The sequence below is a fragment of the Sapajus apella genome, unplaced genomic scaffold (genome assembly GCF_009761245.1).
Source record: "Sapajus apella isolate SASKATOON/1434 unplaced genomic scaffold, GSC_monkey_1.0 scaffold177, whole genome shotgun sequence".
NCBI lineage: Eukaryota > Metazoa > Chordata > Mammalia > Primates > Cebidae > Sapajus > Sapajus apella.
In genome coordinates, this window is record NW_022437117.1 from 343676 (window position 1) to 366007 (window position 22332).

Below are 22332 nucleotides of genomic sequence, written 5' to 3' on the forward strand. Positions count from 1 at the left end.
TCCCAGCAAGAGTGACATAGAAGGTGAGTGATATCTGCATTTCCAATGTAGGCTACCAGGTTCATCTCAATGGGACTGGTTGGACAGTGGGTGTAGACCAAGGAGGGCAAACTGAGGCAGGGTGGGATGCTGCCTCATCCAGGAAGTGCAATGGGCCAGAGCACACTCCCTCCTACACAGCAGAAACCATCAAGAACGTTTCCTGCCACTCCAGAGCTCCTGTTCAGATGCTGCACTTCTCCTGCAGTCTTTGCAGACCACAGACCAAGAGACCCCACATGCCAACAAGTGCCACAGGTTTCCAGGGCAAATCTGAGCAGTGGTTTTGACTGGCACCTGGAGTGCCTGAGAGACAGAGTCACCCATACCCCTGAGAGAAAGGGGGCTGAAAGTGAGGAGCCAGGTGATCTGGATCTGTGGGTCCCACCCCCATGGAGACCAGCAAACTGAATCCCACTGGCTTGAGATTTTTGCATCTAGCACAACAGTTTGAGTTTGATCCTGGACTGTTGAGCTCTGTGGGTGGAGAAGCATCTTACATTACAAAGGCAGCTCTACCTTACCTGTGTAAACAAAAGCACAAAGAAGTTTACACAGCAGCTGGAGAGAGCCTGCAGGAGCTCAAGAATGCCTCTGCAGGCAGACTGTGACTAGACTCCCTCCTTGCTGGGCAGGGCATCTCTGAAAAAAGGCAGCAGGCTGTCAGGAACTTATAAATAAAGCCACACCTAGCTGGAACAGAGCAGGTAGGAAAAGGAGTGGTTGTGAGATCCACTGCAGCAGACTTAAACATCCCTGTCCAGCAACTCTGAAGGGAGCAATGGAGCTCCCAGCATGGAGCTTGAGCAATGAAAACGGACAGACTGCCTCCTCAAGTGTCTCCCTGAACCCTGTATATCCAAAGAGTCATCTCATACAGGGAAGCTCTGGCTGACATCTGACAGGTATCTTTCCGGAAAAAAAGCTACCAGAAGAAAAAACAGGCTGAAATCCTTGCTGTTTTGCAGCCCCTGCATATGATTCCCAGGCAAGCAGAGTCAGAAGTGGACCTCCAGCAATTCTGCAGCAGAGGGGCCTGACTTGTAGAAAGGAAAACTAAAAAACAGAAATAAATAGGCTTGACATCAACAAAAAGTACATCCACCCAGAGACCCCATCTGAACGTCACCAACTTCAAAGATCAAAGATAGATAAATTCATGAAGATTGGAAGAAACCAACGCAAAAAGTATGAAAACACGAAAAACCAGAATGTCACTCCCCCTCCAAGGAATCACAACTTATCACCAGCAAGGGAACAAAACTGGATGGAGAATGAGTTTGACAAATTCACAGAAGCATGCTTCAGAAGGTGGGTAATCACAAACTTCTCTGAGCTAAAGGAATATGTTCTAACCCAATGCAAAGAAACTAAGAACCTTGAGAAAACGTTAGATGAAATACTAACTAGAATAATCAGTATAGAGAAGAATATAAACAACTAGATGGAGCTGAAAAACACAGCACAAGAATGTCGAGAGCATACACAAGTTTCTATAGCTGAAGCTATAGGGCTGAAGAAAGGATATCAGAGATTGAAGATGAATTCAATGAAATAAAACAAGAAGGCAAGATTAGATTTAAAAAAAAAAAGAGTGAAAAGAAATGACAAAGCCTCCAAGAATTATGGGACTGTGTGAAAAGATCTAATCTAGGTTTGATTGGTGTACATGAATGTGATGGGGAGAATTAATCCAAGCTGGAAAACACTCTTCAGGATATTATCCAGGAGAACTTCCCCAACCTAGCAAGGCAGGCCAACATCCAAATCCAGGAAATACAGAAACCACCACAAAGATACTCCCCAAGAAGAGCAACCCCAAGACACATAATTGTCAGATTCACCAGGGTTGAAATGAACAAAAAATGCTAAGGACACCCAGAGAGAAAGGTTTGGTCACCCACAAAGGGAAGCCCATCAGACACAGAGCAGATCTCTTGGCAGAAACCCTACAAGCCAGAAAAGAGTGGGGGGGGGCAATATTCAACATCCTTAAAGAAAATAACTTTCAACCCAAAATTTCATATCCAGCCAAGTTAAGCTTCATAAGTGAAGGAGAAATAAAATCCTTGATGGACCAGCGATTGCTGAGAGATTTCATTACCACAAGGCCTGCCTAAAAGAGCTCCTGAAGGAAAGCACTAAACATGGAAAGGAACAACCAGTACCAGCCACTACGAAATGCACCAAATGGTAACAACCATCAAAACAATAAAGAAACTGCATCAACTAATGGACAAAACAATGAGCTAGTATGAAAACTTCACACAAAACAATATTAACCTTAAATTGGGGCCTAAATGCCCCAATCAAAAGACACAGACTGGTAAATTGAATAAAAAGTCGAAGACCCATTGGCGTACTGTATTTAGGAGACCCATCCCACATGCAAAAACACTCATAGACTCAAAATTAAGGGATGGAGAAAGATTTACCAAGCAAATGGAGTGGAAGAAAAAAGCAGTTGTTGCATTCATAGTCTCTGATAAAATGGACTTTAAATCAAAAAAGCTCAAAAGAGACAAAGAAAGGCATTACATAATGGTAAAGGGATCAATGCAACAAGAAGAGCTAACTATCCTACAAACATATGCACCCAATACGGGAGCACCCAGATGCATAAAGCAAGTTCTTAATGACCTATAAAGAGACTTAGACTCCCACACAATAATAGGGAGACTTTAACACTCCACTGTCAGATAGATCAATGAGACAGAAAATTAACGAGAATATCCAGGACTTGAACGCAGATCTGAACCAAGCAGACCTAATAGACATCTACAGAACTCTACACCCCAAAACCACAGAATACACATCCTTCTCAACACTACATTGCACTGACTCTAAAATTGACAACATAATTGGAAGTAAATCACTTCTCAGCAAATGCAAAAGAACATAAACAACCAGTCTGTCAGACCACAGTGCAATCAGATTAGAACTCAGGACTAAGAACCTCATAAAACTGAACAATTACATGGAAACTGAACAACCTGCTCCTGAATGACTACTGGATAAATAACGAAATGAAAGCAGAAATAAAGATGTTCTTCAAAACCAATGAGAATGAAGACAAAATGTACCAGGATTTATGGGACACATTTAAAGCAGTGTCTAGAGGAAAATTACTAAATACCCACATGAGAAGCAAGAAAAGAGTGAAAATCAACACTCTATTATCAAAATCAAAAGAACTAGAGGAGGAAGATCAAACAAATTCAAAAGCTAGCAGAAAACAAGAAATAACTAAGATCAGAGCAGAACTGAAGGAGATAGAGACAGAAAACACCCTTTAAAAAATCAGTAAATCTAGGAGCTATTTTTTGAAAGGATCAACAAAATAGATAGACTGCTAGCCAGACTAACAAAAAAAGAGAAGAGAGAAAAATTGAATAGATGCAATAAAAAATGATAAAGGAGTTCCACAGAAATACAAACTACCATCAGAGATTACTACAAACAACTCAATACACATAAACCAGTAAATCTAGAAGAAATTGATAAATTCCTGGACACTTATGCCCTCCAAGTCTAAACCCAGAAGAAGTTGAATCCCTGAGTATACTAATAAAGAGGTCTGAAGTTGAGGCAGCAGTTAATTGCCTACCAACCAAGAAAAGTCCAGGTCCACATGGGTTCATAGCTGAATTCTATCAGACTTACAAAGAAGAGCTGGTACCATTCATTCTGAAACAACTTCAAACAGTACAAAAAGAGGGAACCGTCCCTAATTCATTATATGAGACCAACAGCATCCTAATACGAAAACCAGCAGGGACATAACTAAAAAAGTAAATTTCAGGCCAATATCCACGATGAACATTGATGCAAAAATCTTCAATAAAATATTGGCAAACCAAATGCAACAGCATATCAAAAAGCTTATTCCTCACAATCAAGTAGGCCTCATCCTGGGGATGCAATCCTGGTTCAACATGTGCAAATCTATTAATGTAATCCATCAAAGAAACAGAACCAAAGACAAAAACCACATGATTGTCTCAATAGATGCAGAGAAAGCCTTTGGCAAAATTCAACAGCTTTTTATGCTAAAAACTCTCAATAAACTAGGTATTGACAGAACTTATCTCAAAATAATAAAAGCTATCTATGACAAAATGACAGACAATATCATATAGAATGGGCAAAAACTGGAAGCATTCCCTTTGAAAACTGGCACTAGACATGGGTGCCCTCTCTCACCATTCATATTCAACATAGAATTGGAAGTTCTAGCCAGAGCAATCAGGCGAGAAAAAGAAATAAAGAGTATTCAATTAGAAAAAGAGAAAGTCAAATTGTCTCTATTGGCAGATGACATGATCGTATATTTAGAAGACCTTATTGTTTCAGCCCATAACCTCCTTAATCTGATAAGCAACTTCAATAAAGTCTCAGGATACAAAACCAATATGCAGAAATCACAAGTATATTCCTATACACCAGTAACAGACAAACAGAGAGTCAAATCATGAGCGAATTCCCAGTCACAATTGCTGCAGAGAATAAAATACCTAGGAATACAGCTAACAAAGGACATGAAGGAACTCTTCAAGGAGAACTACAAAGGAAATAAAAGAGGAACTATTCAAGGAAATAAGAGAGGACACAAAGAGATTTTAAAAAATTCCATGTTCATGGTTAGGAAGAATCAATATCATGGAAATGGCCATACTGCCCAAAGTAATTTATAGATTCAACACTATTCCCAGATCAGAGTTCAGTTCCTGGATATCCTTGTTAATTTTCTGTCTCATTGCTCTAATATTGACAGTGGAGTATTAAAATCTCCCACTATTATTGTGTGGTAGTCAATTATCTTTGTAGGTCATTAATAACTTGTTTTATGTATCTTAGTGCTCCTGTATTGGGTGCATATATTTTTAGAATAGTTAGCTCTTCCTATTGCATTGATACCTTTACTATTATATAATGTTCTTCTTTGTTTTGATCTTTGTTGTTTTAAAGTCCATTTTATCAGAGACAAGGATTGCAACCCTGCTCTTCTTTTTTTTTTTTTCTCTCCATTGGATTGTAAATCTTCCTCCATCCCTTTATTTTGAGCCTATGTGTGTCTTTACATGTGAGATGGGTCTCCTGAATACAGCACACCAATGGGTCTTGACTCTTTATTCAATTTGCCAGTCCGTGTCTTTTAATTGGGGCATTTAGCCCATTTACATTTAAGGTAAATATTGTTATGTGTAAATTTGATCATGCCATTATGATTTTAGCTGGTTGTTTTGCCTGTTAGTTGATGTAGTTTCTTCATAGTGTTGATGGTCTTTACAATTTGCTATGTTTTAGCAGTGGCTGGTACTGATTGGTCCTTTCCATGTTTAATGCTTCCTTCAAGAGCTATTGTTAGGTAGGCCTGGTGGTGACAAAATCTCTCAGCAGTTTCTTGTCCATAAAAGATCTTTTTCTCCTTTGTGGATGAAGCTTTGTTTGGCTGGATATGAAATTCAGTGTTGAAAATTCTTTTGTTTAAGAATATTGAATATTGGCCCCCACCCTCTTCTGGCTTGTAGAGTTTCTGCAAAGAGATACGCTGTGAGTCTGATGGGCTTCCCTTTGTGAGTAATCCAACCTTTCTCTCTAACTGTCTTTAGCATTTTTCCTTTATTTCACTCTTGGTAAATTTGATGATTATGTGTCTTGGGGTTGCTCTTCTCAAGGAGAATCTTTGTGGGGTTCTCTGTGTTTCCTGGATTTGAATGTTGGCCTCCTTTTCTGCGTTGGGGAAGTTTTCCTGTATAATGTCCCGAAGAGTGTCTTCCAACTTGATTTTATTCTCCCCATCACTTTCAGGTCCATTGATTAAACATAGATTTGGTCTTTTCACATAGTTCCATATTTCTTTATGGCTTTGTTCATTTCTTTTGAGTTTTTTTCTATAACCTTGTCTTCTTGATTTATTTCATTGATTTGATCTTCAGTGTCTGATATTCTTTCTTTTGTTTGATTGATTCAGCTATTGAAACATGTAAAGTTCACAAAATTCTTGGTTTCTTGCATTGGGTTAGAACATGCTGCTTTAGCTTAGGGAAGTTTGTTATTACCCACCTTATGAAGCTTGCTCTGTCAATTGGTCAAACACTCCATCCAGTTTTGTTCTCTTGCTGGTAAGGAGTTGCAATCCCTTGGAGGAGAAGAGACATTCTGGTTTTTGAAATTTTCAGCATTTTTGTGCTGGTTTCTTCCCATCTTCATGGATTTATCTGCCTCTGGTCTTTGAAGTTGGTGACGTTTGGATGGGGCTTCTGAGTGGACATCCTTTCTGTTGATGTTGAAACAGTTTCTTTCTGTTTGTTTGTTTTCCTTCTAACAGTCAGGCCTCTCTGCTACAGATCTGCGGGAGTGTGCTGGAGGTCCACTCAGGACCCTGCTTGCCTGGGAATCACCAGCAGGGGCTGCAGAACAGCAAATATTACTGCCTGTTCCTTCCCCTGGTAGCTTCATCCCAGAAGGGTACCCACCAGATGCCAGCCAGAGCTCTCCTGTATGAGATGTCTGTCGGCCCTTACTGGGAGGCATCTCCCAGTCAGGATACACAGGGATCAGGTAGCCACTTGAGGAGGCAGTCTGTCCCTTATCAGAGCTCGAATGCTGTGCTGGGAAATCTGCTGTCTTCAGAGCTGCCAGGCAGGGACATTTAAGTCTGTTGAAGCTATACCCACAACTGCCCCTATTCCCAGTTGCTCTTACCCAAAAATGTGGGGTCTTTATTTATAAATTCCTGATGCACTGATTCAGCAATAAGCATTTTAAAAAAAGCTTAAAGCCTTAAGAAATGAAATTATATGTTCAAATAATAATAGAAATTGCCTATTATAATTTTTATACCTGGAAGAAAGAACAGATCCACATTTTATTTTCAATTTTAAATCAGTCACCTACCCATTTTTATAACCTCCAGAAATACAAGGTTTTAAGAAATGATAATATGTTATGTGACAGCACTCTTGCTCCAAGAGTGCTGAAGGAGCAAGATGTAGATTTCCATTATGATAGCTTGTCAAGAAAATTCAAATGGTGTGTGAAATATTGCCAGTGATGAGTGACATTTAGTGACAAGATCAAGGTTCAGTGCAAGTCATTGATGTTTCTGAAAGACATCATTTAGTTCACTCAACCCATGTGTTTATTAAATAGATAGAACTTGCATGTTTTAAAGTCTTTGTTTATAGTACATTCAGATAATTATTTGTACACCTTAGTTATTCAGTAATGTTCATTGATTTTACTCATTTTACTTTAATTCAGTAAATCTGATGGATGAAATACAACCACCTTTAACAAAATGTTAAAGGTTGTGCAACTAACAAACCCAAAGGTGGGATTTAAGCATAGTCCATGAGAGCCAAATATTGTAACACCTTTAACACATAGTTCCTTACTTAGAAACAATTTTATGTAAGCCTGCTGTCCAAGCTTTTCTCTGATCACGTTTGAGTTTTTGTGAAGTTGCATCTCTAGCTTTTTCAATTTTGATGATAGGGTGCCAATTTTAGGTTTTTCCTTGCTTCTCATGTGGGCGTTTATTGTTACAAATTTCCCTCTATACACTACTTTAAATGTTTCCCAGAGATGCTGGTATGTTGTGTCTTTGTTCTCATTGGTTTTGAAGAACATTTTTATTTCTGCCTTCATGTCATTGTTTATTCATTCATCATTCAGGAGCAAGCTGCTCAGTTTCCATGTAGTTTTGCAGTTTTGAGTGAGTTTCTTAATCCTGAGTTCTAACTTGATTGCACTGTGGTCTGAGAGACTGTTTGTTATGATTTCTGTTATTTTGCATTTGCTGAGGAGTGATTTAATTCCAATTATGTGGAAGATTTTAGAGTAAGTGTGATGTGGTGCTGAGAGGAATGTATATTCTGTGGATTTGAGGTGGAGAGTTCTGTAGATGTCTATTAGGTCAATTTGGTCCAGATCTGAGTTCAAGTCCTGGATATCCTTGTTGATTTTCTGTCTAGTTGATCTGTCTAACTAATATTGACAATGGAATGTTAGTCTCACACTATTATTGTGTGGTAGTCTAGGTCTCTTTGTCTGTCATTAAGAATTTGCTTTATGTATCTGGGGGCTCCTATATTGGATGCATATATATTTAGGATCATTAGCTCTTCTTGTTGCATTGATCTTTTTACCATTATGTAATGCCCTTCTTTGTCTCTTTGATCTCTGCCTGTTTAAAGTCTATTTTATCAGAGACTAGGATTGCAACTCCAGCTTTTTTTCTCCCTCTCTCCATTTGCTTGGTAAATCTTCTTCCATTCCTTTTTTTTTGCATCTATATGTGTCTTTGCACATGAGATGAGTCTTCTGAATACAGCACACTGATGAGTCTTGACTTTTTATCCAATTTGCCAGTTTGTGTCTTTTATTTGGTGCATTTAGGCCATTTACATTTAACGTTAATATTGTTATGTGTGAATTTGATCCTGCCATTTTGTTACTGGTTGGTTGTTTTACTCATTAGTTGACAACGTTTCTTCATTGTGTCATTGATCTTTACCATTTGGTATGGTTTTGCAGCTGCTGGTACTGGTTGTTCCTTTCCATGTTTAGTGCTTCCTTCAGGAGCTCTTGTAGGGCAGGTCTCATGGCTACCAAATCTCTCAGCAATTGCTTGTTTGTAAGACTTTTATTTCATCTTCATTATGAAGCTTAGTTTTACTGGATATGAAACTCAGGGTTGAAAGTTCTTTTATTTAAGGATGTTGAATATTGGCCTGCAGTCTCTTCTGGCTTGTAGAGTTTCCACTCTACAAGTGAGAGATCTGCTGTGAGTTTGATGGTCTTCCCTTTGTGTGTGGCATGACCTTTCACTTTGGCTACCCTTAGCATTTTTTCCTTCATTTCAATCCTGGTGAATCTGATGATTATGCACCCTGGGGTTGCCCTTCTTGAGGAGTATCTTTGTGGTGGTCTCTGTATTATCTAGATTTGGATGTTGGCATGCCTTACTAGGTTGGGGAAGTTCTCGTGGATAATAACCTGAAGAGAGTTTTCCAGCTTGGATTCATTCTCCCCGTCACATTGAGGTACACCAATCAAGCATAGATTAGGTCTTTTTACATAATTCCATATTTATTGGAGGTTTTGTTCATTTCTCTTTTTTTCCCATTTATTTATTTTATTGCATTTTAGGTTTTGGGGTACATGTGAAGAACATGCGAGGTTGTTGCATAGGTACACACGTGGCAGTGTGATTTGCTGCCTTCCTCCCCATCACCTACATCTGGCATCTCTCTCCTTACTATCTCTCCCCAGCTCCCCACCCCCCACCGTCCCTCCCCTATTTCCCCCCAACTGACCCCAGTGTGTAGTGCTCCCCTCCCTGTGTCCATGTGTTCTCATTGTTCAACACCCACATATGAGTGAGAACATGTGGTGTTTGATCTTCTGCTCTTCTGTCAGTTTGCTGAGAATGATGGTTTCCAGGTTCACCCATGTCCCTACAAAGGACACAAACTCATCATTTTTGATGGCTGCATAATATTCCATGGTGTATATATGCCACATTTTCCTTGTCCACTCTATCATCGATGGGCATTTGGGTTGGTTCCAGGTCTTTGCTATTGAAAACAGTGCTGCAATGAACATTCATGTGCACATGTCCTTATAGTAGAACGATTTATAATCCTTTGGATATATACCCAGTAACAGGATCACTGGGTCAAATGGAATTTCTATTTCTAGGTCCTTGAGGAATTGCCACACTGTCTTCCACAATGGTTGAACTAATTTACACTCCCACCAACAGTGTAAAAGTGTTCCTATTTCTCCACATCCTCTCCAGCATCTGTTGTCTCTAGATTTTTTAATGATAGCCATTCTAACTTGTGTTAGATTGCATCTCAATGTTGTTTTGATTTGCATATCTCTGATGACCAGTGATGATGAGCAATTTTTCACATGTTTGTTGGCCTCAGTTATGTCTTCTTTTGTAAAGTATCTGTTCATATCCTTTGCCCACTTTTGAATGGGCTTGTTAGTTTTTTTCTTGTAAATCTGTTTTAGTTCCTTGTAAATTCTGGATATCAGCCCTTTGTCAGATGGGTAAACTGCAAAAATTTTTTCCCATTCTGTTGCTTGCCGATTCACTCTAATGACTGTTTCTTTTGCTGTGCAGAAGCTGTGGAGTTTGATTAGGTCCCATTCGTCTATTTTGGCTTTTGTTGTCAATGCTTTTGGTGTTTTGGTCAGGAAGTGCTTGCCTACACCTATGTCCTGAATGGTTTTGCCTAGACTTTCTTCTAGGGTTTTTATGGTGTTAGGTCTTATGTTTAAGTCTTTAATCCATCTGGAGTTAATTTTAGTGTAAGGTGTCAGGAAGGGGTCCAGTTTCTGCTTTCTACACATGGCTAGCCAGTTTTCCCAACCACATTTATTAAACACGGAATCCTTTCCCCATTGCTTCTTTTTGTCTGGTTTGTCAAAGATCAGATGGTTGTAGATATGTTGTGTTGCGTCCAAGACTTCTGTTCTGTTCCATTGATCTATATCTCTGTTTTGGTGCCAGTACAATGCTGTTTTGATTACTGTAGCCTTGTAGTATAGTTTGAAGTCCGGTAGTGTGATGCCTCCCGCTTTGTTCTTTTTGCTTAGAATTGACTTGGCTATGCGGGCTCTCTTTTGGTTCCATATGAAGTTTAAGGTGTTTTTTTCCAGTTCTGTGAAGAAGGTCATTGGTAGCTTGATGGGGATAGCACTGAATCTGTAAATTACTTTGGGCAGTGTGGCCATTTTCACGATATTGATTCTTCCTAACCATGAAAATGGAATATTTCTCCCTCTGTTTGTGTCCAATATATTTCGTTGAGCAGTGTCTTGTGGTTGTCCTTGAAGAGGTCCTTTATGTTCCTTGTTAATTGTATTCCTAGGTATTTTCTTCTCTTTGTGGCAATCGTGAATGGAAGCTTGTTCTTGATTTGGCTTTCTTTAAGTCTGTTATTGGCGTATAGGAATGCCTGTGATTTTTGCACATTGATTTGGTATCCTGAGACTTTGCTGAAGTTGCTTATCAGTTTCAGGAAATTTGGGGCTGAGATGATGGGGTCTTCTAGATATACAATCATGTTGTCAGCAAATAGAGACAGTTTGACTTCCTCCTTTACTATTTGAATACCCTTTATTTCTTTTTCTTGCCTGATTGCTCTGGCTAGAACTTCTAGTACTATATCGAATAGGAGTAGTGAGAGAGTGCATCCTTGTTTAGTGCCACATTTCAAGGGGAATGCTTCCAGTTTTTGCGCATTCAGTATGATGTTGGCTGTTGGTTTGTCGTAAATAGCTTTTATTATTTTGAGATACGTTCCATTAATACCTAGCTTATTGAGGGTTTTTAGCATGAAGGACTGTTGAATTTTGTCAAAGGCTTTCTCTGCATCCATTGAGATAATCATGTGGTTTTTGTCTTTGGTTCTGTTTATATGGTGAATTATGTTTATAGACTTGCGTATATTGAACCAGCCTTGCAATCCTGGGATGAAGCCTACTTGATCATGGTGGATAAGCATTTTGAAGTGCTGTGGCAATCAGCTTGTCAGTATTTTATTGAAGATTTTTGCATCTAAGTTCATCATGGATATTGGCCTGAAGTTTTCTTTTCTTGCTGAGTCTCTGCCAGGTTTTGGAATCATGATGATGTTGGTCTCATAAAATGTTTTGGAAAGAATCCCCTATTTCTTTTGTATTGTTTGGAATAGTTTCTGAAGTAATGGTACCAGCTCCTCTTTGTATGTCTGGTAGAATTCGCCTGTGAACCCGTCTGGAACTGGGCTTTTCTTGGGTGGCAAGCTCTTAATTGCTGCCTCAACTTCAGACCTTGTTATGGTTCTGTTCAGGGTTTCAACTTCTTCCTGGTTTAGGCTTGGGAGGAGGCAAGTGTCCAGGAATTTTTCCATTTCTTCCAGGTTTACTAGTTTATGTGCATAGAGTGGTTTGTAATAATCTCTGCTGATGGTTTGAATTTCTGTGGAATCTGTGGTGATATCCCCTTTATTGTTTTTTATTGCATCAATTTGGTCATTCTCTCTTTTCTTTTTTATTAATCTGGCTAGTGGTCTGTCTATTTTGTTGATGTTTTTGAAAAACCAGCTCCTGGATTTACTGATTTTTTGAAGGGTTTTTCATGTCTCTATTTCCTTCAATTCTGCTCTGATCTTAGCTATTTCTTTTCTTCTGCTAGACTTTGAGTTTTTTTTATCTTGCTCCTGTAGCTCTTTTTTGATGATAGGGTGTCAATTTTTGATTTGTCCTTGCTTCTCATGTGGGCACTTTTTGCTATATATTTTCCTCTAGAGACTGCTTTAAATGTGTCCCAAAGATTCTGGTAAGTTGTGTCTTCATTCTCGTTGGTTTCGAAGAACATCTTTATTTCTGTGTTCATTTTATTGTTCACCCAGTCAACATTCAAGAACAAGTTGTTCAGTTTCCATGAAGCTGTGCAGTTCTGGGTTAGTTTTTGAATTCTGAGTTCTAACTTGATTGCACTGTGGTTTGAGAGACTGTTTGTTATGTTTTCTGTTCTTTTACATTTGCTGAGGAGTGATTTACTCCCAATTATGTGATCAGTTTTAGAGTAGGTGTGATGTGGTTTGAGAAGAATGTATATTCTGTGGGTTTGGGCTGGAGAGTTCTGTAAATGTCTATTACGTTTGCGTGGTCCAGGTCTGAGTTCAAGTCCTGGATATGCTTGATAATTTTCTGTCTGGTTGATCTGTCTAATATTGACAATGGGGTGTTAAAGTCTCCCACTATAATTGTGTGGGAGTCTAAGTCTCTTTGTAAGTCATTAAGAACTTGCCTTATGTACCTGGGTGCTCCTGTATTGGCTGCGTATATATTTAGGGTCGTTATCTCTCCTTGTTGCATTGATCATTTTACCGTTATGTAATGTCCTTCTTTGTCTCTTTTGATCTTTGTTGCTTTAAAGTCTAATTTATCAGAGATGAGAATTGTAACTCGTGCTTCATTTTGCTCTCCATTTGCTTGGTAAATCTTCCTCTATCCCTTCATTTTGAGCCTTTGTGTATCTTTGCATGTGAGATGGGTTTCCTGGATACAGCACACCGATGGGTTTTGGCTTTTTATCCAGTTTGCCAGTCTGTGTCTTTTGATTGGGGCATTTAGTCCAGTTACATTTAGGGTTAATATTGTTATTGTGAATTTGATACTGCCATATTGGTGCTAGCTGGCTGTTTTGCCCATTAGTTGATGCAGATTCTTATTGTGTTGATTCTCTTTACCATTTGGCATGTTTTTGGAGTGGCTGGTACTAGTTGTTCCTTTATATGTGTAGAGCCTCTTTCAGGAGCTCTTGTGAAGCTGGCCTAGTGGTGAAAAAAATCTCTGAGTGCTTGCATGTTCACAAAGGATTTTATTTTTCCTTTACTTATGAAACTTAGTTTTGCTGGATAGGGGATTCTGGGTTGAAAGTTCCTTTCTTTAAGGATGTTGAATGCTGGCCCCCACTCTCTTTTGGCTTGTAGGGTTTCTGCTGAGAGATCTGCTGTGAGTCTGATGGGGTTCCCTTTGTGGGTAACCCGACCTTTCTCTCTGGCTGCCCTTAGTATTTTCTCCTTCATTTCAACCCTGGCGAATCTGACGATTATGTGCCTTGGGTTTGCTCTTCTTGACTAATATCTTTGTGGTGTTCTTTGTATTTCCTGGACTTGAATATTTGCCTGCCTTGCTAGCTTGGGGAAGTTTCCCTGGATAATATCCTGAAGAGTATTTTCCAACTTGGATTCATTCTCTTCATCACATTCAGGTATGCCTATCAAACGTAGATTATGTCTTTTCACATAGTCCCACATTCTTGGAGACTTTGTTCATTCCTTTTTACCCTTTTTTCTCTATTCTTGCCTTCCTGTTTTATTTCATTGGGTTGATCTTCAACCTCTGATATCATTTTTTCTGCTTGGTCAATTTGGCTGTTGATACTTGTGCATACTTCGCAAAGTTCTCGTGTTGTGTTTTTCAGCTCCATCAATTCATTCATATTCCTTTCTATTTTGTCCATTCTCGTTAACATTTTGTCAAATCTTTTTTCAACGTTCTTGGTTTCTTTGCATTGGGTTAGAACATGTTCTTTTAGTTCACAGAAGTTTCTTACTATCCACCTTCCAAAGTCTGATTCTGTCATTTCATCACACTCGTTCTCCTTCCAACCTTGTTCCCTTGCTAGTGAGGAGTTGTGATCCCTTTTAGGAGAAGAGGTGTTCTGGTTTCGGGTGTTTTCATCCTTTTTGTGCTGGTTTCTTCCCATGTTTATGGATTTATCCACCTGTGTCTTTGTAGTTGTTGGCTTTCAAATTGGGTCTCTGAGTGGAAGTCCTGTTTGTTGATGATGAGGTTATTTCTGTTTCTTGGTTTTCCTTCTGACAGTCTGGCGCCTCTGCTGTAGGTCTGCTGAGGTCCACTCCAGGCCCTGCTTGCCTGGGGATCACCTGCAGCAGCTGCTGAACAGCAGGGTTGTTACCAGTTTTCTTCTTCTGCTATCTTTGTCCCAGAAGGATACCCGCCATGTGTCAATCTGATCTCTCCTTTATGAGGTGGCTCTTTGGATATACAGGGGTAAGGGAGCTGCTTGAGGAGATGGTTTCTTCTTTATAGGAGCTCAAATGCTGAGCTGTGAGCTCCGTTGTTCATTCAGAGCTGCTGGGCAGGTCCATTTATGTCTGCTGCAGCAGAACTCATAAACCACTTTTTGTTCCCAGGTGCTCTGTCCCAGGGATTTAGGGCTTTATGAGTTTCCGTTATGCTGCTGCTTTCTTTTTTTTTCCTTCAGGGCTGCCCTGCCAGCAAGGAGGCAGCCTAGTCACTGTCTGTCTGTAGAGGCTTTGCTGAGCTGCTGTGGGCTCCGCCCAGCTGCTGAGTGAACTTCCCTGTAGTCCTGTTTGTATGGGTGTGGTTAGAACTGCCTCTGCAATGGTGGCCCACCTCTGTTAAGGTGGAGCCTCTCTGCAGTGGTGGGTTGCCTTGACAATGGCAGGCTGCCTTAGCAATGGCAGGTTGCCTTGGCAATGGTGGGCTGCTTCAGCATTGGCTGACTACCTCCGTAGTGGCGGGCTGCCTCAGTAATGTTGGACGCTCCTCCCCCACAAAGCTGGATCATCCCGGGTTCAGCTGTGCTTGCTGTTAAACTCTGAATCCAGAGAGTTTCTGATTGCTGTTCTTTTGTGGGGGTGGGACCAGCTGAGCCTGATCGCCTGGCTCCCTGCCTCAGAGCCTTTTTTTTTAAGTTGGTGTTCCAGTCGCCTGTTGAAGAGGTGCTGGGGTCTGTGTTTTCTCCCATGTGGTGACTCACTGCACTGGCTTAAACAGCAGCACTGAGATTTGTGGCTCTTTTTTTTGCCTTGGAATCTACTCTCCTGGTTCCCTGCTCAGTTCCCTTTTTAAACAGATGAATGGGCGACTTCCCGTGGCTCTAATCACCAGCCAAAAGGGCACCCAGACCAGTGTATTTTGTATGGAAAACCGCTGCTCCGGGGCGCCAAAAAAGCAGCCGTGCGGGGCAAATCAGCGGCGCTGGCCAGCACAGCCGCGCTGGTCGAAACAGCTGGGCTGGCAACCCGTGGAGCTCCTCTGCCTGGGAATTGCCTTGTCTGTGGGCAATAAAAATGTGGTGTCCACTCACCCTCTGCGCTTTCACTGGGAGCTGCTATCCTGAGCTGTTCCTAAATGGCCATCTTGGATTGTATCTGGCTTTGTTCATTTCTTTTCTCTCTTCTTTTCTCTAAACTTGTCTTCTCATTTTATTTCATTGACTTGATCTTCAATTTCTGACATCCTTTTTTGCTTGATTGATTCACTTATTGAAACTTGTCTATGCCTCATGAAGCTCTCGTGCTGTGTTTTCCATCTCCCTCAGGTCATTTATGTTCTTCTGTAAGCTAATTATTCTAGTTAGCATTTTGTCTGACCTTCTTTCATGGTTTTTAGTTTCTTTGCATTGGGATAGAACATGTTCCTTTACCTCAAATAAGTTTGTGATTACCCGCCTTCTGAAGCCTGCTTCTATCAGTTCTTCAAACTCACTCTCCATTCTGTTTAGCTCCCTTGCTGGGGAGGAGTTATGGTCCCTTGCTGGAGAGGCATATTGATCTTGAATAATTTCATCCTTTTTCTGCTGGTTTCTTCCCATCTTCATGAATTTATCTACTTTCAATCTTTGAAGTTGGTAATTTCAGTTGGGATCTCTCAGTGGAATTCCTTTCTGTTGAAGTTGAAAGCATTTCTCCTGTATGAACCTTTTTTTTTTTTTTTTTGATTATGCAGTTGTCTAAAAGCTGCTTGATGTGGCAGTCTTCTGTGTTGTGGGTTGCAGAGGCCATGCGGGTAGTGCAAGAGGCCATTGAAAAAGCAGGTCTAACCTCACTTGTGTAAACAAAACCACAAACTGGTTTTGTTTACACAGGTGAGGATAGACCTGCCTTCCCAATGGCGAGTGTCCTTCCTCTGACTGAGCTTGATTGTCCTGGGTCAAGTTCAAACTGATGTGCTGGCTGCAAAACTCTATCAAGAAGCCTGTACTTTATGTGGGTGGGACATGCCAAGCCATATCACCTGTTTCCCTGCTTTCAACTCTCCCTCTTTCTGAAGGACTGGAAGTTCCATCCTGCAAGTGTTCTTGGCATTAGTCAAAACTTCCAGCCAGGTCTGTGCTGACAACTGGTGGCACCAGGTAGGCCAGAACTGTCCCTCAGATCTTTGTTGATAACCCATTCTTTTCAGTTTGGTGCCATTCTCCTGTGCTGTGGATTGCAGAGGCCATCAGGGAAGTACAAAATCTGGACCAGAGTGCCGAGGGAATAAGGTCTCCGGTACTCCAGACCAGTTGTACTTCCTGGGTGGTACAGTGCCCTGCCCTGCTTTGGTTAACCCTCTTTGCACTACTCTGGCCCTGCATCAGTCCACTCTTTTTGGGCTATTCCCACTGTCCAACCAGTCTCTTTGAAATGAACATGGTACCTTATTTGGGAATGTGGAGACCTCTCACCTTCTGAATCTCTCTTGCTGGAAACTGCTCTCTGGAGTTGTTCCTATTCAGTCATCTTGACAGAAGTCCCTCTTCTTTGGCTTTTATATCAAAAGGAAATGACTTACGTATCTAAGTACATTGTATAACCCCTCTTTCACATCCAACACTTCTACTTGGCAGCCATGAATAAAGACAGGGTTGTATTTGAATACTGAATCTCAGCAGTAATTATATTGATTTAATTAATTATACATCAGTTTTTTATTTATAAAATGGGAGTAATAAAACATATCATGAAGTATTCTTACAGATCTATGCTATAAATGAAAAAGACTAAGTATGCTGTGCAGCATATACTGCATTTCCAACAAGCAGTAGTTCTTAATTACGGTGCTTCTGACTTGACACTTGTGGCACTAACAATTTTTTTAGAACAGTAATATATAATTCTATAATGAGTTCAATCAAAAAAGAAATACACAGTAGAAGAATTAACAAAGTACACAAAATTAGAAAGTGATAACTATTTCGCCCCTTAAATGAATTAGTATATTGATACAAATGTCATATTTTATACTTAGGTGGGTGCAATTAATGTATGTGTATATTTTTAGTAAGTACTTCATCTCACTCTTACTTTCTTCTTTAGTTTTATCTTCATTTTACCCTAAAATCTTTTGTCTTCCAAATTAAATAGAAAAATAGAATCTATATACTTTTAAGATAATAATATATTGAGCAATATATGGACATAATATTTTTTCTGTACAGAGAGATTTAGGTTTTTCAAGATATAATGTATATAATATAGCACTATATTAAGATCCTCAGACTGTTTTGTTTGATCTTTTGCCAAAAAAAAGAAAAAGAAATCACAGGTTTAGCAATTTTTTTTTTATAATCATCAAGAACTAAAAATCATCATTCACCAACAGATAAAAGATGGAATTCTGCTTAGCAATAGAAAGCAATAAACTATTAATAAATGCAATAATGTGTCATATATCAATCTCAAAGGCATTATGCTAAGTGAAATAAGCCATGCTCAAAAAGCTACTGTATGATTTCATTCCTTTTGCAAAAGGCAAAACCATATTGGTGGAAAACAAATCAGTTAATGTTTGCCAGATGTTGAGCAGAGGAGGAGAGCAAATGTAAAGGAACATGATGACTGATGATACTATTGGGGGGACTGAAACTCTATGTCATGCTGTTGTTGTGGTTTTCAAGGCCCAGCACAAAAATGAAAACACAAAACTCCTTGTTCATACAACAGAGAAAAACATGATTAAAGTATTTGGTTGGTGCAAAAGTTATTGCAGTTTTTATCATTAGGCATAATGGCAAAAACCACAATAACTTTTGCACTAATTTGATACTAAACTATAAAGTTTTCTCTTGTTTTCTGCAAACTCTCTTTCAGTTTCTTGTTATACTTGCTAAACTTAATGAACTTTATATCTCAAAGGGAGGATTTTTACTGCATTAATATTTTAATTTACCTGAGCTTTAAGAAAATGGTTTTAAAGGAAATGCTATTGAGGATCGATCCAAGATGGCCGTTTAGGAACAGCTCAGGATTGCAGCTCCCAGTGAAAGCACAGAGGGTGAGTGGATGCCACATATTTTGCCCACATACTAGGAAATTCCCAGGCGGAGGAGCCTCAGGGGTTGCCAGTGTGGCTGTGTCAGCCGGCGTGGCTGCTTTGCCCCACACAGCTGCTTTGTCAGCACCCCGGCGCAGCGGTTCTCCATACAAAATACACTGGTCCAGGTGCCCTTTTGGCTGGCGATTGGAGCCAAAGGAAGTCACCCATTCATCTGTTTAAAAAGGGGACTGAACAGGGAACCAGGACAGTAGACTCCCAGGCAAAAAAAGCGCCACAAATCTCAGTGCCTCTGTTTAAGCCAGCACAGAGAGCCACCGCACAGGAAAACACACAGATCCTGGCACCTCTCCAACAGGAGACTGGAACACCACTTAAAAAAAAAAAAAACAAAAAAAGGCTCTGAGGCAGGGAGCCAGGCTATCAGGCTCGGCTGGTCCCACCCCCACAAAAGAACAGTAATCAGAAACTCTCTGGGTTGAGAGTTTCACAGCAAGCACTGCTGAACCAGGAACAGTCCAGTTCTGTGGGGAGGGGCGTCCGCCATTACCTAGGCACTCCTACACTACAGAGGTAGTTAACCAATGCTGAGGCAGTTCGCCATTGCCAAAGCAACCCGCCATTGCTGAGGCAGCACACCATTGCCAAGGCAACCCGCCATTACAGAGAGAGTCCGCAAATCCAGAGGTGGCCCACCATTGCTGAGGCAGTTATAACTACACCCATATACAGGACTGCAGGGAAGTTCATTCCACAGCTAGGCGGAGCCCAGCACAGCTCCACAAAGCCTCTAAAGGCAGACAGTGACAAGGCTGCCTCCTTGTTGGGCAGGGCAGCCCTGAAGGAAAAAAAAAGAAGGCAGCAGCAAAACAGGAACTCATGAATAAAGCCCCAAATCCCACGGACAGAGCACCTGGGAACAAAAAGTGGTTTATGAGTTCCTCTGCAGCAGACATAAATGTACCTGCCCAGCAGTTCTGAATGAACAATGGAGCTCACAGCTCAGCATTTGAGCTCCTATAAAGAACAGACTGTCTCCTCAAGCAGCCCCCTGACCCTTGTATATCTAAAGAGCCACCTCATAAAGGACAGATCAGACAGACACTTGGTGGGTATTCTTCTGGGACAAAGATAGCAGCAGCAGAAAACTGGTAGCAACCCTTACTGTTCTTCAGCTTCTGCAGGTGATCCCCAGGAAAGCAGGGTGTGGAGTGGACCTCAGCAGACCTACAGCAGAGGGTCCAGACTCATAGAAGGAAAACTAAGAAACAGAAATAACCTCATCATCAACAAACAGAACGTCCACTCAGAGAGCCATCTGAAAGCCAGCAAATACAAAAACGACAGGCGGATAAATCGATAAAGATGGGAAGAAACCAGCACAATAAGGATGAAAACACCCGAAACCAGAACATCTCCCCTCCTACAAGGGATCACAACTCCTCAACAGCAAGGGAACAAGGTTGGATGGAGAATGAGTGTGATGAAATGACAGACTCAGGCTTCAGAAGGTGGGTAGTAAGAAACTCCTGTGAACTAAGAGAACACATTCTAACCCAATGCAAAGAAACTAAGAACCTTGAGAAAAGATTTGATGAAATACTAATGAGAAAGGACAAAATAAGAATATAAGTGAATTGATGGAGCTGAAAAACACAATACAAGAACTTCGTGAAGCATGCACAATTTTCAACAGCCGAATTGACCAAGCAGAAGAAAGGATATGAAAGGTCGAAGATCAACTCAATGAAATGAAACTGGAAGGCAAGAATAGAGTAAAAAGGGTAAAAAGGAATGAACAAAGTCTCCAAGAAATGTGGGACTATGTGAAAAGACCTAATCTACGTTTGATAGGTGTACCTGAATGCAACTAAGAGAAAGAATCCAAGCTGGAAAATACTCTTCAGGATATTGTATAGGAAAACTTCCCCAACCTAGCAAGTCAGGCAAATATTCAAGTCCAGGAAATACAGAGAACACCACAAAGATATTCGTCAAGAAGAGCAAACCCAACGTACATAATCGTCAGATTCACCAGGGTTGAAATGAAGGAGAAAATACTAAGGGCAGCCAGAGAGAAAGGTCGGGTTACCCACAAAGGGAACCCCATCAGACTCACAGCAGATCTCTCAGCAGAAACCGTACAAGCTAGAAGAGAGTGGGGGCCAGCATTCAACATCCTTAAAGAAAAGAACTTTCAACCCAGAATCTCCTATCCAGCCAAACTAAGCTGCATAAGTGAAGGAAAAATAAAATCCTTTGTGAACATGCAAGTACTCGGAGATTTCGTAACCACCAGGCTTGCTTTACAAGAGTTCCTGAAAGAGGCTCTACACATAGAAAGGAAAAACAAATAGCAGGCACTCCAAAAACATTCCAAATGGTAAAGAGAATCAACACAATCAAGAATCTGCATCAACTAACTAACCAAACAGCCAGCTAGCATCAAAATGGCAGTATCAAATTCACACATAACAATATTAACCCTAAATGTAAATGGACTAAATGCCCCAGTCAAAAGACACAGACTGGCAAATTGGATAAAAAGCCAAAACCTATCAGTGTGCTGTATCCAGGAAATCCATCTCACATGCAAGGATACACAAAGGCTCAAAATAAAGGGATGGAGGAAGATTTACCAAGGAAATGGAGAGCAAAAAGAAGCACGAGTTGCAATTCTCATCTCTGATAAATTAGACTTTAAATCAACAAAGATCAAAAGAGACAAAGAAGGACATTACATAATGGTAAAAGGATCAATGCAACAAGAAGAGCTAACGATCCGAAATATATACGCACCCAATACAGAAGCACCCAGATATATAAGGCAAGTTCTTAATGACTTACAAAGAGACTTAGACTCCCACACAATTATAGTGGGAGACTTTAACACCCCATTGTCAATACTAGACAGATCAACCAGACAGAAAATTAATAAGGATATCCAAGACTTGAACTCAGACTTGGACCAAGTAAAACTAATAGACATTTACAGAACTCTCCAGCCCAAATCCACAGAATATACATTCTTCTCAGCACCACATCACACCTACTCTGAAATTGACCACATAATTGGGAGTAAATCACTCCTCAGCAATTGCAAAAGAACCGAAATCATAACAAACACTCTCTCAGACCTCAGTGCAATCATGTTAAAACTCAGAATTCAAAAACTAACCCAGAATTGCACAACTTCATGGAAACTGAACAACTTACTCTTGAATGTTGACTGGATAAACAATGAAATGAACGCAGAAATAAAGATGTTCTTCGAAACCAACGAGAATGAAGACACAACTCACCAGAATCTTTGGGACACGTTTAAAGCAGACTCTAGAGGAAAATATACAGCAATAAGCGCCCACATGAGAAGCAAGGAGATATCAAAAATTGACACCCTATCGTCAAAATTGAAAAAGCTGGAGGACCAAGATCAAAAAAGCTCAAAGTCTAGCAGAAAACAAGAAATAGCTAAGATCAGAGCAGAAGTTAAATAGACAGAGACACAAAATACCCTTCAAATAAACAATAATTGGTTTTTTGGAAAGATCAACAAAATAGACAAACCACTAGCCAGATTAATAAAAAAGAAAAGAGAGAATAACCAAATTGATGAAATAAAAAACGATAAAGGGGATATCACCACAGATTCCACAGAAATTCAAACCATCATCAGAGATTATTACAAAC

General features: G+C 40.3%; 1 long non-coding RNA gene across 1 annotated transcript; it reads right to left on the minus strand.

Annotated features, from left to right (window-relative positions):
* Positions 1–1466: 1466 nt before the first annotated feature.
* Positions 1467–20366, minus strand: LOC116542990. The gene is made up of 3 exons (XR_004265432.1): positions 20337–20366; positions 17000–17003; positions 1467–1532 (listed from the first exon to the last, which is right to left on the minus strand). It is a non-coding gene; the product is annotated as an uncharacterized LOC116542990 (long non-coding RNA).
* Positions 20367–22332: the final 1966 nt, after the last annotated feature.